We start from the raw sequence: 13,378 nt of genomic DNA, 5'->3' as shown, positions 1-13,378 counted from the left end.
GGGACCGAGGAAGGGGTGGGGAGCGAAGGATTCTACACCGCTGACGAGCTGGGGGGGCTGGCTGCTGCTTTGGGGAGGAAGGGAAACTGTGACCTGGCGAGTTGGTGCCGATGCCCTGGCTGGTGCTGGGGTTGGAAGAGCCTTGACAGTGCGTCACACACAGCGGCGTGAGAACCACTAATTAGCATGTGCGCGGGGAGAGGGGGCGGGGCGGAGGCGCCCGGGCCCCGGGAGGCTCAGCGGCTCTGCCAGGCCTGTGATTAGGATGACGCTGTCGCGCTGGACCTGCGAGGCCACGCCGTGGGAGCCGGCCTCCGTCCCCCCCCCACCCCGCCCCACGCGCCCCGGACGTGGCTGTTTATTCCGCGGTGTGCTGCAGACGCAGGCTGGGTGGCCCGGCTTCTGTGGCTCTCTTCGGTTATGAGTCCTGGCGGAGCTGACCCGTGAGCAGGGACGGGGCAGGAGCAGCTCCGCCGGGAGGAGGGAGCTCTAGGTCAGCCCGTTCGGGGCCTGTGGGCCGACTCAGCCCAGGGCTCCCGGGAGGTGCTTTAGTGGACAAAGGCAGGTATTTCTCCTGACATCATTCCAGGAACACCGTAAGCAGACCTCTGGCACTAGATCTGAGCCACTAAAACTTAGGAAATGCAGCAGAGGGGCAGGGGGTGGCATAATTAACCTGCATTTACTTTGTTCTAGAAACTTCCTGACAATAAGCTAAATTTTTCCCAAGCTCTCTTTCCCAGCCAGCGGCCTTCCTTGGGCCCTGGCCTCTGAACACAGCCTTGCCTGCGGTCACGCCCTCACTCTCCTCCGGGGGGTGGGGTGGGGGGGCTCAGTGATGCCTCTGGCCTTCTGGTGGTGAGCCCGGGCCTGCGTGCCAGTCTCAGAGCCTGAGCCTCTCTCTGCTGAGAAAACCTGCTGCTCCCCGCCTGCCTCCAGCGGGTCTCCACGCCACGAATGCATCCACACGCACGAAGAAGCCCTCCTGTGCACAACAGGCACCCCCTTCGCAGGCCCCGCCTCTCCCGCCTGCAGAGCCGGTCATTCTCCATCGGTGGACACTCAGGAAACGCAGTCACGGAGACAAGAAGCACGCAGACGCGTCCACGTGTGCGGCAGCCGGCAGGACAGCCCTCCGTGGACACTGCTGGCTCGGCCACCCTCAGGCGACGTTTTACGCTAATGTCGTTCCCATAGGCGGTTAGTGGAGAATGGATTGAATTTTAAAGAGCCAATTGAAGGTGGGCGGTAGCCAAGTCACGGGGGACCATAAGGCAGGCCGGGAGGGAATCCTGGGAGAAGAGCTCCAAGGACAGCAGGCAGGCAGCGGCTGCACCGGCTCCACGAGGTCCCGGTGTCTGGAGAGAAAACCCAAGGGGGCGGAAACGCTGTGGGGAGCCCGGAGCCCGGGCCTCGTCACCACTGGTGATGTGGACTCAGCCGGTGCTCTGAACCCTCCTCCTATCGTGAAGACCAGGAACAAGGCTGGAGAAGACTGGTCCGTTCCCTGAAAAGGTTAACTGTATACATGGGTGGTAACAAAAACGACCTGTCCTAGGGAGTTCTAGCAGAGACTTTCTAGAACGTTCTGCGGGCCTGGTGGCGGGGCCCGAGGAGGCACAACAGAGACAGGGGCCGACTCCAGGAACACTGCTCCAGCACGGGCTGACATCCAGACTCCACAGACGCCCAGAAACGGGCAGCAGCGGCCTGGGCTGACTCGGGGCCGTCCCGTTGGGTGGCAGCCTCACCCGCAGTGCTCAGCGCACCGGAGGCGTCCAGGGCGGCGACACTGGGGCCCTGACTGGCGGACCCACGTGCCACCGCGGGGCGTCCTGAGCGGTGGTGGTGACGGAGCCAGGGTCCATCATTCTGCTGGCAGCACCTGGGGCTGTAGGCAGTGGCGAGGCTCTGCGTGAGAGGGGCAGGGATACCCCCACATCGCTGGGCCTTCTGTGTAGTTTTGCAGTGAACCTGGAATGGCTCTTGGTATTTAAGGGAAAGAATGAGATATACACATGTACTATGATTTGGCGAACCTTGAAAACATGCTTGATGAGAGAAACCACACACCAAAGGCCCCGCACGGTGGGACGACATTTGCGTGAAGCACTGGGAGCCAGCAGATCCCTAGAGACAGAAGATTCGAGGTTGGCTGGGCTGGGGAGATGGAACGGGGCTGCTAAAGAGCTGGGGGAATGCTGAAAGTGCTGCGGGGTTGGTAGTTGCACAGCTGAGCCAATGTGTGAAATGCCACTGAGTCATCCTGCGCTCACTGGGAAAGAGTGGAGTTTCGGTGTACCAATGACAGCACGTGAAGGACGGTCAGAAGCACCATCTGCACGTTCAAGAGGATATGCCTGATGGAAATAGCTTGGCAGTAGCTGCAGGAGTTAAAGAAGAACGTTAAAAGCAGTGTCAGTGTGCGAATGCTTCCTTTACATTCCATCTATGTATGTCTTCTGTGTCTTTTGCGTCTATGGGAAAACAAAGAACGGCTAACCGCATATGATTTACTGCCTGGAACATCTTTTGGCTGTCTATAGGCTGGTTGGCCTGGAACAGAATTTGTTTTTTTAAAAAGCAATGAGTATTTTTTTTTTAATGTGGTACGGCTGAAGATAGAAACAATTCTAGTATTTTAACAAAATATTTATTGCTGATATTGGTATAAATGCTAGGAGCAAATGGCACCAACTTTAATAATGATAACAACTAAAAATACTAAACCACCTATGCACTATGCGCATTCATATTTAGTGGGAACAAAATCTTGTTCTGCTGAATTCTCGTGGTTACCAAAGAAAACGTGTCACTCTGGGCGTGGTGCTGTGAGCTTGTAGGACAGCTACTCAGAAGGCCGGAGGCAGGAGGTCCCCGCAGCTCCAGCTGGGACACCATAGCAAGATCCCATCTCAGGAAGGAGAAAGGAGGGGCGGCGCTGGCGACGTACACCTGAGGTCTCGGCCACGTAGGAGGCTGAGAATGGGAGCATCACAGGCCCGAGCTGCTCGGGCGGAGAAACCCATGAAACGCCACCTCCACCGAGGGACGCTGCTTGCTGTGTCTTCCTCTGAGCTGACCGCGGGCCCGGGCTCTGAGCTCCCGCCTCCCGCTCCAGGTATTCTGATGCCGCCACCCCCAGGGCCACCACCGCAAAGAGATGGGCGGCAAAGAGGCCGCGGGACGTGGAGACCATGGAGACCGGCGTGGGTGTGACCCCGCTGCCTGGAGAGGGGAGTGGACACACAGAGGGCTCTGCTCCAGCCGTGGTGAGCTAGAACAAAGCTGCGGGCCACGTGCTGGTCCGTGCGGGACCTGTGGACACCCCCCCCCATACACTCACACACTGACCGGATTCGAGGACCGTTGTCGTTTCCCACCATGGAGATGCCACTCCTGCCGGAGGCTGCCCCGTCCTGACTCAGTTCCCGTGCTCTGGGGAGACCCCTGCGGGGTCCGCCTCCCGTGGGAAGCCCTGCTCGGCCTCCTCGGGGAAGGCGGGGGGGGGCTGGAATGGACTGACTCCAGGTGCCCACGCTCTCCCCGCTCGGCCTCCTGGGGAAGGCGGTGGGGGGGGGGCTGGAATGGACTGACTCCAGGTGCCCACGCTCTCCCCGCTCGGCCTCCTGGGGAAGGCGGGGGGGGGGGCTGGAATGGACTGACTCCAGGTGCCCACGCTCTCCACGGCCCACGGCGGCGCCCGTCCTCGGGGCTCCGTCACGCTCCCGTTTCTTCCTGCCGCGCGGGAGGCGTGTCCGCGTGGCACGGGCCGGGGCGAGGCCGCTGGCCGTCCGCGGTCCAGCCCAGCCTTCCTCTCTCTCCCCTCCCCTCTTCCCCGTCATCACGGGACGTGCTGCTCTGGTCTCGGAGCCCCTAGCTGTGCGGAGGTCTCTGCTGTGCGGTGGAAAGCGGTGGGGATGGAGGGCAAAGATGTTCTGTCGAGAAGGAGAGGAAAAGTCCAGAGCAGCACGGAGACCACTGTGCTTCGGGCAGGCCATGCCAGACATAGTTCTTTATTCCAGTTATTAAAAAGGAACCTAATCTTGTGTTTTTCTAGTTGGAATTTGGTCATTCGTTGTGTTTGTTCAACTAAAACTTGGTCCCTGTACAGAGCTAAATTAAACCTTGGCGTACTGGTTGTCACATGAGGGCTATGTATCAAGAGGTAATACCTCATGAAAAGCATGACTTTTCTACAGAAAATGACCTTGGCAGGGTTGTTTGAAATAACCTGCATGTTAACTACGGAGTCATAATCGAACCTGAAGAAGAAATGTAGTGCATGGAAGGTCATTGTAGTACGACGGAGGGAATGACTAGCCAAGGAGGGACCTACAAGGCAGGACTCGCGGTGTAGAAGCATCGTGACGAAGCTAGTGTCTGTGTTTGTACGTGAATGTGGTAAGGTCGTCCGAAGGTCTCATCTGTCACGCGCAGCCTCAGTGACTGCTCTGGAGGGGGTGAGAGGCCGCGGCTCCAGCTCCACCCACCCTGCCCCGCGTGGATTGGATGGGGTTTGGGGTGTGGTCTGCTCATGGGGAAAGCTGTGGGTCCCGCTAACAGACCAGCCAACTCGGTCGTTTTCTGGGAAAGGAGACGCCAAGCCACCAGCAGCAGCAGACCCCGTCAGTGAGCTAGCTGGAGGGGTGCGCACCCCGCTGCGGGGCCGGGGGTCCACCTGTGTCCTGGGAGACCCGGCAGGAGGGAGGGAGTTCCTAAGCCGCTGCTGGGATACACCACTGCGGCAAAAAGCTCCAGGATCCGAAGCAGTCTGGACGGGCCGGTCCCTCTACTCCGAGCCACTGGCCGACAGGAGGTCACCAAGAAAGCAGAGGGGGAGAAATGCCTACGCGGGTCAGAAGGGGAGAAAAGCAAAAATAAAAACGCGGGGAGCCGGGCGCCGGTGGCTCACGCCGGTTACCCCGCTGCTCGGGAGGCTGAGATCTGAGGACGGCGGTTCGAGGCCAGCCTGGGCAGGAAAGTCCGAGAGACTCTTCTCTCCCGAGTGCCTCTGTGACGCAGTGGTAGAGTGCTGGCCGTGGGCGGAAGAGCTCAAGGACCGCCCCAGGCCCCGAGTTCAAGACCCACAACCACCACAGGAAAGGGATGTGTAAATGTCACCCGAGCGGGGGGAGGGGCGGGGAGAGTGGCCTTGGGGACGAAAGTGATGCGTCGGGTTTGGAAAATTGCTTAATTTGTTTTGTTTCTGTTCCCAGTCCCGGGGCGTGGACTCAGGGCCTGAGCACTGTCCCTGGCTTCCTTTTGCTCAAGGCTAGCACTCTACCTCTTGAGCCACAGCACCGCTTCTGGCTTTTTCTATATATGTGGTGCTGAGGAATCGAACCCAGGGCTTCATGTATAGGAGGCGAGCACTTTACCTCTAGGTCATACTCCCAGCCCCAATTAATTTGTAAAACTACTTAAAGATAATAACAATACTAATAAAGGAATGTCTGTACCCAGGGGAAGCCCCGCTGCAGCTCCCGGACTCCATCTCCCAAGAGCCCAGGTTCCCTCCGAGAGTGCTAGTGGTAAGAGGGACAGGGAACCCCGGCTTGATTTAGCTCAGTTTTCATGCCCAAATCGTTCTTCTTCCCCAAGGCCGGGATGCCTCTTTAAATCTTGTTTTGGGTTCTGAGTGATGAGCACAGCTTTAAAGCCTGGAGCTGGGGGGGAAAACCAAGAATATGTGATTTTTCTCCCAGAGACCGATTTTATGATTAATTCAGATACTGTGGGCCAGTGGATTCCTTTGAAGATGACTGCCCTTGAAGTAACTAACACAGGAGTCGGAACCCACTGGGACTGAGCAGAGCCCCCACCGGAAGCTCTGCCGAGATTCACCGCATGGCGGGTTGGAAACGTGGGGGTCGGGCGCTGCGCCCCCCTGTGAACCAAGCCAAGGGAGGACGATGTCGCGGTTATGCCGGCCACTGACGGGGGACAAGGGGCCTTGGGTGCGCCTCCTTCACCCGGGGGTGACCTGACCCGAGGAAGGCGGCCCTTCCTAGTGTGGCCCTGAGCGTGTGGCACACGGGTCCCCCTCACACACTCGGAGGCTGGGAGCTGGGCACGCACGGCCTCGCCGGGCAGGCCTCCGCGTCTTCAGATCGCTCACTTGGAGAACAAGGAAACTAGACTCCGGTTTCTCCTCACTTCCTAAAAACAAGGAGAGGAAGAGGGAAGTGAGGCCTCGTACCCACGGCCAGAAGCTGGGAGGACAAAAACAGGAATAGGAGCCGGTCTGCCCAGCTCCAGACCCGGGGACGGTGATGGAGATGGGCGTCCGGCCTCGAGCCCCGGCAGCGGGGCTGCTCTGGCCAGCAGACCGGGCTCCTCTGACCCGGCTTTGCCTCCACGGGGGCCTCGGGGACCTTTGCGGTGCCAGAGCACGGCATTAGCCATGACCGAGCTAAGCCCTTGGCACCGACACCAACGCGGACGGCACGGGGCTGGCCGAGCAAAGCCGCTCTCTGCACTGGGACGCCAGAGGCCACAACTGACCCCGTGCGGTCCGGGCAGCTGCGAGCCCCGCACGCAGGAGGGACCCCGCTGGACTCCGAGACCATTCCCAGCGTTCCCACGGGGCTGCACCTTGCCTGCCCCCTATTTATTGGTCAGAGGTGTGGTTGCTGCCTTGTGCAATCCCAATGTCTTGTCGGTCTGGAGAAAGAGGGTAGCGAGTCAAAACTGTGAAAGATTGAAGGCCATCAACATAGAATCTTCAAGAAAGGACTCGAAGTGTTGCTGTGGTCTGAATGCCCCTCAGAGGCCCAGGTGGTAAAAGCTTGGCTGCCAGCCTGTAACGCCGCGGAGAGGCGCGCCGATTCAGCAGAGGAGTCACCTGGAGTGTGCCTTTGAAGGGGATATCGGGGTGCTGGTCTTTCCCCCCTGCCTCTGCCTCCTAGCGGACACGAGGTGCGCAGGTTCTTCTGCGGTAGGCCCCCATCAAGCTGCCCTGGGCCTCTAGAGACCCCAAAATAACTGGGACAACTGACCATGGAGAGAAACCTCCAACACGCTAGGCCAAAATAAGCCTTTCTTCCTTACAAGTTGTTTATCTCCCGCACTTGGCCTCTGTGCTCCCCTCGGTTCTGTGTCTGTCACCAGGAATGAGGGGCTCAGCCCCCGCCGTTGCTCTGGGTGAGAAAGGGAGACTTGAGGGTACAGACCGCACACCGTGTGCCCTCTCGTGGGGTCATCCGTCTGCTCCTGCCAACGGTTCCTGCTTGCCCCACAAGTCCAGCAAGGGCCAGCTGAGAGCTCTCTGCATTGTCCCATCTGAGGATGAGAGCCGAACTGGCCAAGTCAGAGGCCAGAGGAAGGACAGGAGGGTGGGGAGGGGCTCACCTGGGCAAGTCCTCCTTTGCGGAGGCTGTAGACATCGCCACGCGGCAGGGAGCACCGAGGTCAGCACCCACGACTAACGCTGCGCTGCTGACCACCACTTACGTAGAGGGACAGAGGAGACGGAGAGGATGTGTCTGTTATTACATCTGAGGACACCCAGATTGCTCTTTATGTCTTTGACTCTTATTTTTATTTATTTGGCCTTGAGGTTCTTGTGGTAGCATCTCTGCAGAGGCTCCCGTGCCATGGAACGCGGCGTGAGCGAGGAGTGTGGCTTTAGATAGCTCAGTGTGAACGTTGTGGTGATGGGCTGGTGTTGGGAAGCCCAGCCACCCAGCCCGTTATTTATTGATCAAAGCCACGTTCCTTCCTTTGGTACCAGTGGGAACACAAAGACTCCATTATTCCCCGCTGCTTACACGACCTCTTGACAGCGGCTGTGTGCTGACACTGGATTTCACACCGACGAGGACACAGCAGAGAAAGGACCTCACCGTTTGCCTTTGTATTTGCAGTAGAGCCCAACCCAGCGGTGGGCCTTACCTGTCGCAAGGCAAGTAGCCATGCCTGCGGAAGACGGAACGTGTTCGCTTACGATTTCCGTTAATCAGCATCCTCAACCCCTTAGGCCACTCTGGTCTGGGTAACTAGTCACAGAAAAATCCAATTGCTTTCCTTCCATAAATCAAGATTCTAACTTGGAGCAAATGCAATATTGTCCAAAACTCAGGGGACGTTTAGGAAAGGGCAGGAAGCACCAGGTTGGTAAGAAGGTAGAGCAGAAGGCAGACGAATGTTACAAGAGAGGCAGCAGCAAAGTTGACAGTGACGCCATCTCCTCAGGAAATGTGCCAGGCCGCCTTCAGGCCCATAGCTCCTCCCGACGTCACGCCCACTTGTGCAGGTCTTCCCCGCTTCCCTTCCCTTTGCTAGCATCGTGTTTGAACCGTTGATCAGCTGGCGTTAAGGAGTCCTGATAGGGCTACTCTGTACATAGATGGTTTGATGGATGAGGGGAGGAAGGAAGGGAGGGAAGGAAGAGTGGATGGATGGGTGAAGTGGAGGGATGGAAAGAGGAAAGGAGAGGGGTTGCATAGGAGGAAGGAGGGATGGAGGGATCAGTGGGGAAAGCGATGGATGGAGAGATAGGTGAATGGATGAAGAGGCGGATGAAGGGGGAGAGGGAGGAAGGACAGAGAGGAGGGTGGAGGAGAGGATGCGGGAAGGGATGCGTGGAGTGGGTAGCTGTGACCACGTGATGTGGATTAAGAGCCACCGCAGCAAGGACATGAGAGCAGCGCTGCAGTACTCGGTGCCCAGCACTCTTGGCGTGTGGACCGGGAGGACCGGGGCCCGGCACTCTCGCGTGTGTGCCGGGAGGACCGGGGCCCGCCTTGGAGGTCTGAAGCGCCCAGGTGAGTCGGGGCAGGGCGGCCGCTCCGCCCGGGTGAACGTCACGCTCACCGCAGGCCTGCCCCCCCAGCCCCCCCCCACGGGGGCGACTCGGGTCAGCTCAGTGGCTCCCTGTGTGTGCGGCCGTCACCTCGGGCCTCGCTCGCGCCCTCCTGCCCTGCCCTGCCGGGCGGGGCCGCACCTGGGATCCCCCTCCTCCGGTCCTGCCCTTCGGTGGGTGTGGGCTTGGCAGGTGTGAGCCAGGAAGCTTCCAGAGCAGCGCTAGAGGCGGCGCCAGGTGGGTGACGTCCGCGTGGCTCCGGACCGCCTGCCTTCTCCTCGCTCCTGCAGCCGAACTGCTTCCTTCCACGCTCGGTCCGGTGCGCTTTCCATGGGGAGGAGGGGGAGCCCTAGGAGATTCTGGAAGGGAAAAGGGGCATCCACGGAGGCCCAGGCGAGCAGCCGGGGTGGGGGCTCGTCCTGTGAGAGGCAGAGGGCAGCGGAGGGGCGGGGTGCCGCCTGGGGGTGGGGGCTCGTCCTGTGAGAGGCACAGCGGAGGGGCGGGGTGCCGCCTGGGGGTGGGGGCTCGTCCTGTGAGAGGCAGAGGGCAGCGGAGGGGCGGGGTGCCGCCTGGGGGTGGGGGCTCGTCCTGTGAGAGGCAGAGGGCAGCGGAGGGGCGGGGTGCCGCCTGGGGGTGGGGGCTCGTCCTGTGAGAGGCAGAGGGCAGCGGAGGGGCGGGGTGCCGCCTGGGGGTGGGGGCTCGTCCTGTGAGAGGCACAGCAGAGGGGCGGGGTGCAGGCGGGGAAGTCTATACTGGACAGACCAAGCCTGAGCCTCCCAGGCACCTACCCACCCCACCCCCGCAGGAAGGGGGAGGGGAGGGCTGGATGGCTGGGGGAGGCCGGGTCATGCTGCAGGCTGCAAGCGGAGCTTCGAGGTGAAGCGGCCTGGATGCACGGCAAGGAGAGGATCCTGCGGCCGCGTGGCTCTGCACGGTGGCGTCCGTCCGTCCTGCGTCCGCGTGGCTCTGCACCCTGGCGTCTGTCCATCCTGCGTCCACGTGGCTCCGCACCCTGGCGTCCGTCCGTCCTGCGTCCGCGTGGCTCTGCACCCTGGCGTCTGTCCGTCCTGCGTCCACGTGGCTCTGCACCCTGGCGTCCGTCCTGTGGCCGCGTGGCTCTGCACCCTGGCGTCCGTCCGTCCTGCGTCTGTGTGGCTCTGCACCCTGGCGTCCGTCCTGCGTCCGCGTGGCTCCGCACCCTGGCGTCCGTCCGTCCTGCGTCCGCGTGGCTCTGCACCCTGGCGTCCGTCCGTCCTGTGGCCGCGTGGCTCTGCACCCTGGCGTCCGTCCGTCCTGTGGCCCCGTGGCTCTGCACCCTGGCGTCCGTCCTGCGTCCGCGTGGCTCTGCACCCTGGCGTCCGTCCGTCCTGCGTCCACGTGGCTCTGCACCCTGGCGTCCGTCCTGTGGCCGCGTGGCTCTGCACCCTGGCGTCCGTCCGTCCTGCGTCCACGTGGCTCTGCACCCTGGCGTCCGTCCTGTGGCCGCGTGGCTCTGCACCCTGGCATCTGTCCGTCCTGTGGCCCCGTGGCTGTGCACGGTGGCGTCTGTCCGTCCTGTGGCCCTGTGGCTCTGCACTCTGCTGTCCGTCCTGCAGGCCCTCGGTCTGGAAGGGGCTGTGCCTGCACTCAAGGTAACAGGGACAGCCCCACAGAAGCATCCAGAAGGGCTGCTGAGGAAGGCTGCAGAGACGGCAGGCCTAGATGATAAGAAAAATACTAAGAACGACTCAGATGTAAAGCCGTCTGTGTGCGTGAGTATCACTCGGCTTTCAGGAAAGGGTGGGCGAGGTCGGCTGTGCGTGGTCGGCTGTGCGTGAGCGTGGGGCGTGATTGAGGAGCTCCATCTGAAGGGAGGCATCACGGCATCTAGGGCCGTGGCGTGTCTGTGAAGGAAGAGCGTAAGGACAGACTGGCCGCCAGTCCTGGCGAGGGAACCGCGCGGGCCGCTCCGGCGGGAGGGGGCCGGCTCCCCGCGCAGACCTCTCGGTGCCTCGGGAACCCGGGCGCAGCGCGGACCGCCATCTAGTGAGGCAGGGAGCCGCGGGTGGGGCGGCGGCTCTGGGCACCGCTGCCGTTTCCTGCGTCCTCTGTGGAGCGGCCGTGCCGGCTCCTCCGGAAGGGCCGGTGGGGTTGGCCGCGCGCGCTCCGCGAGGGCCCCGGGCTCCGCGTCGCCGAGGGACCGGCGCGACGCGTACTTGGCGGGTGAACGATCGGGTAATCGAGGGGACCCCTGTGAAGGCTCGTCTCTGCATGGGGGGCCGAGGCGGGGAGGCGGCAGGCGGCGGTGGACCGGGGGGTCGCTCGGGGACGCGGCTTCCCGTTCCCACCCCGCGCGGAGGCCGGCGGTCCGCGGGCGCCCAGGGCTGGCAAGCGCGAGGAGCCGCGCCCCGGCCCCCGGCTCCGTGAGGAGCTGGCCACCGGGCTCCGCGAGATCGGTCCCAGGCGGCATCGAAGGGAAGCTCTCCGGGACTCGTGGAACTGCGATTCTCTGGTGTGGGGAGGGGTTTTTCAGGCCCCCCCCCCCCGTTGTTGCCTGTGGAGTCAGGTGTCCTCTACCATCCTTGTCCGTATCAATCTCGCCTATCAGCGAAAGCCACCTCTTCTCCTTCTCGTTTTCCTTAGGTCTTTTCGGGTTTTTTTGGTATTGAGATTTGAGCTCAGGGCCTTGTGCTTGCTAGGCAGGCTGGACTTTACTGCCTGGGCTGGCTTTGAACCATGACCGTGAGTCTCCTGAGTAGCTTGGATTCCAGGTGGGAGCCACTGGCACCCAGCCGCCTATTTTGCCTTAATGACTGTTTGAAAGGAGGCTTACTGGTTCCGATACTAACAGACGTGTGGGGCGGGGAGCGCGAGGGGGAGGCTTGCCCCGGGGCGCGTGAGGGGGGGGCCAGCGGGGAGCGCAAGGGGGAGGCTTGCCCCGGGGCGTGTGAGGGGGGCCCGGGGGGAGCGCGAGGGGGAGGCTTGCCCCTGGGCGCGTGAGGGGGGCCCCCGCGGGGAGCTGGCTAGAGCAGCCAGCGGTGCCACAGGCCCCCGGGCTGGCTGTGGCAGGGAGCGCACCGCGGTGGGCCCGGCCCAGGCACCTGCGTCTCCCCATCCCGGGGCGGGATGCGACGCGGGCGCCGAGGCTGCTGGGTCAGCTTGGGGCTTCGCCAGCCGGCAGCATGGTGGCAGCTCCAGAAGGCCGGCCCAGGCAGGGGCCTTCCGCACCTTGACTGGTAGAGGGGCTCAGGCTCAACATCCAGAATGCGGGCCGTTGGTGCCCTGTCTGCGTCCGGCCTCCCTGAGCCGTCTGCATCCTGCATCCCGCAGCCGCGTGCTTCCCAGGGCTACAATCACCGCGCGCATCCAGATGCGTCCATCCGATAGACCAAGCAGCCAACCCGAGTCTCTTACGTAATTTACTCCTGAAATAACAAACACACCTCTGGCTTCTCCCGCAGCAGGCAAACAGGTTCTGCAGGTCTCCCTGCAATCCGGACTGGCCAGGCCACGTGGGAACGCACTGTCGAAACCCTCAGAGGAGCCGGGCAACTGCTGGCTCACACCAGTAATCCTGGCTACTACCCGGGGCGGGCCTCAGTTCACAGGAGCCCCGGCAGGGAAGGCTGCAAGATTCTCATCTCCAGTGAAGCCCAGAGTGGTAGAGCACTCGCCTTGAGCAGAAGAGCTCAGGGGCAGCTCCCAGGCCCTGAGTTCAAGCCTCATGACTGACCAAACACAAGCCAACAACCTCTCAGAGAAGCCAGTCACAAGTGCTCGGCTCCGGCCCTGGGGCGGCTGGCCCTCCTGGGACCCAGAGTTGGCCTCCCCTGTGGGGTGCGGGAGTGGAGGAGGGGGTTACATCTGACCCCTGCCACTGGGGAACTGAGCGCTTGGTCACAGGCCCCTCAGGCCGGCATGGCGAATCTGCAAGGTGAGCCTTACAAAAGACAGAAGAATTAGGCAGGTGTGGCACTTTTGAGTCTCTGGACTCCTGAGAATAGGTGGAAAATCAGTGAGGTGTGTGAAGTGAGGACTCTGTGTATCTGCTGTGTGCTGGCTCAATGCCTGACACCCGACACCCTAGCTGACGTGGGCAGCAGCAGCAGTCCCTCACTCTCTCTTTCTCCTTCCCTCCGTCCCTCCCTCCCTCCCTCCTTCCCTCCCTCCCTCCCTCCCTCCCTCCCTCCCTCTCTTGCTCTCTCTCTCTGTCTCTCCTTGAACTCAAGGCCTGACCTGAGCTTCTTTTCTCTTTCTCTCTCAAGTCTAAAACTCCACCACTTGAGCCACAGCCTGACTTTTGGTATGCTGGTGGTTGATTAGAGACAAGAGTCTCTTGGACTTTGCTGCCTGGGCTGGCTTCGAACTGCCATCTTCACGCATTGGCACGCAGCACAGGGTTCTGTCTTCATAGGGCAGGACTGTCCCAAAGGCTCATGGCTGTGTCTTCTGAAATACTATGCGTTTCTAATTTTTGAAACAGAGACTAAGATTGGCTTAACAGGTTGCCAAATGATATTCCACCGAAACATAATGAGATACATAACTCTTTACGGGAATGTGGAAATCTGGAAACTAGAGAAACTCCGCGAC

Source organism: Perognathus longimembris, chromosome 9 (assembly GCF_023159225.1).
Source record: "Perognathus longimembris pacificus isolate PPM17 chromosome 9, ASM2315922v1, whole genome shotgun sequence".
Taxonomy (NCBI): domain Eukaryota; kingdom Metazoa; phylum Chordata; class Mammalia; order Rodentia; family Heteromyidae; genus Perognathus; species Perognathus longimembris.
The sequence above is the reverse complement of the archived record's forward strand: the minus strand, read 5'-3'. Positions refer to the sequence as shown.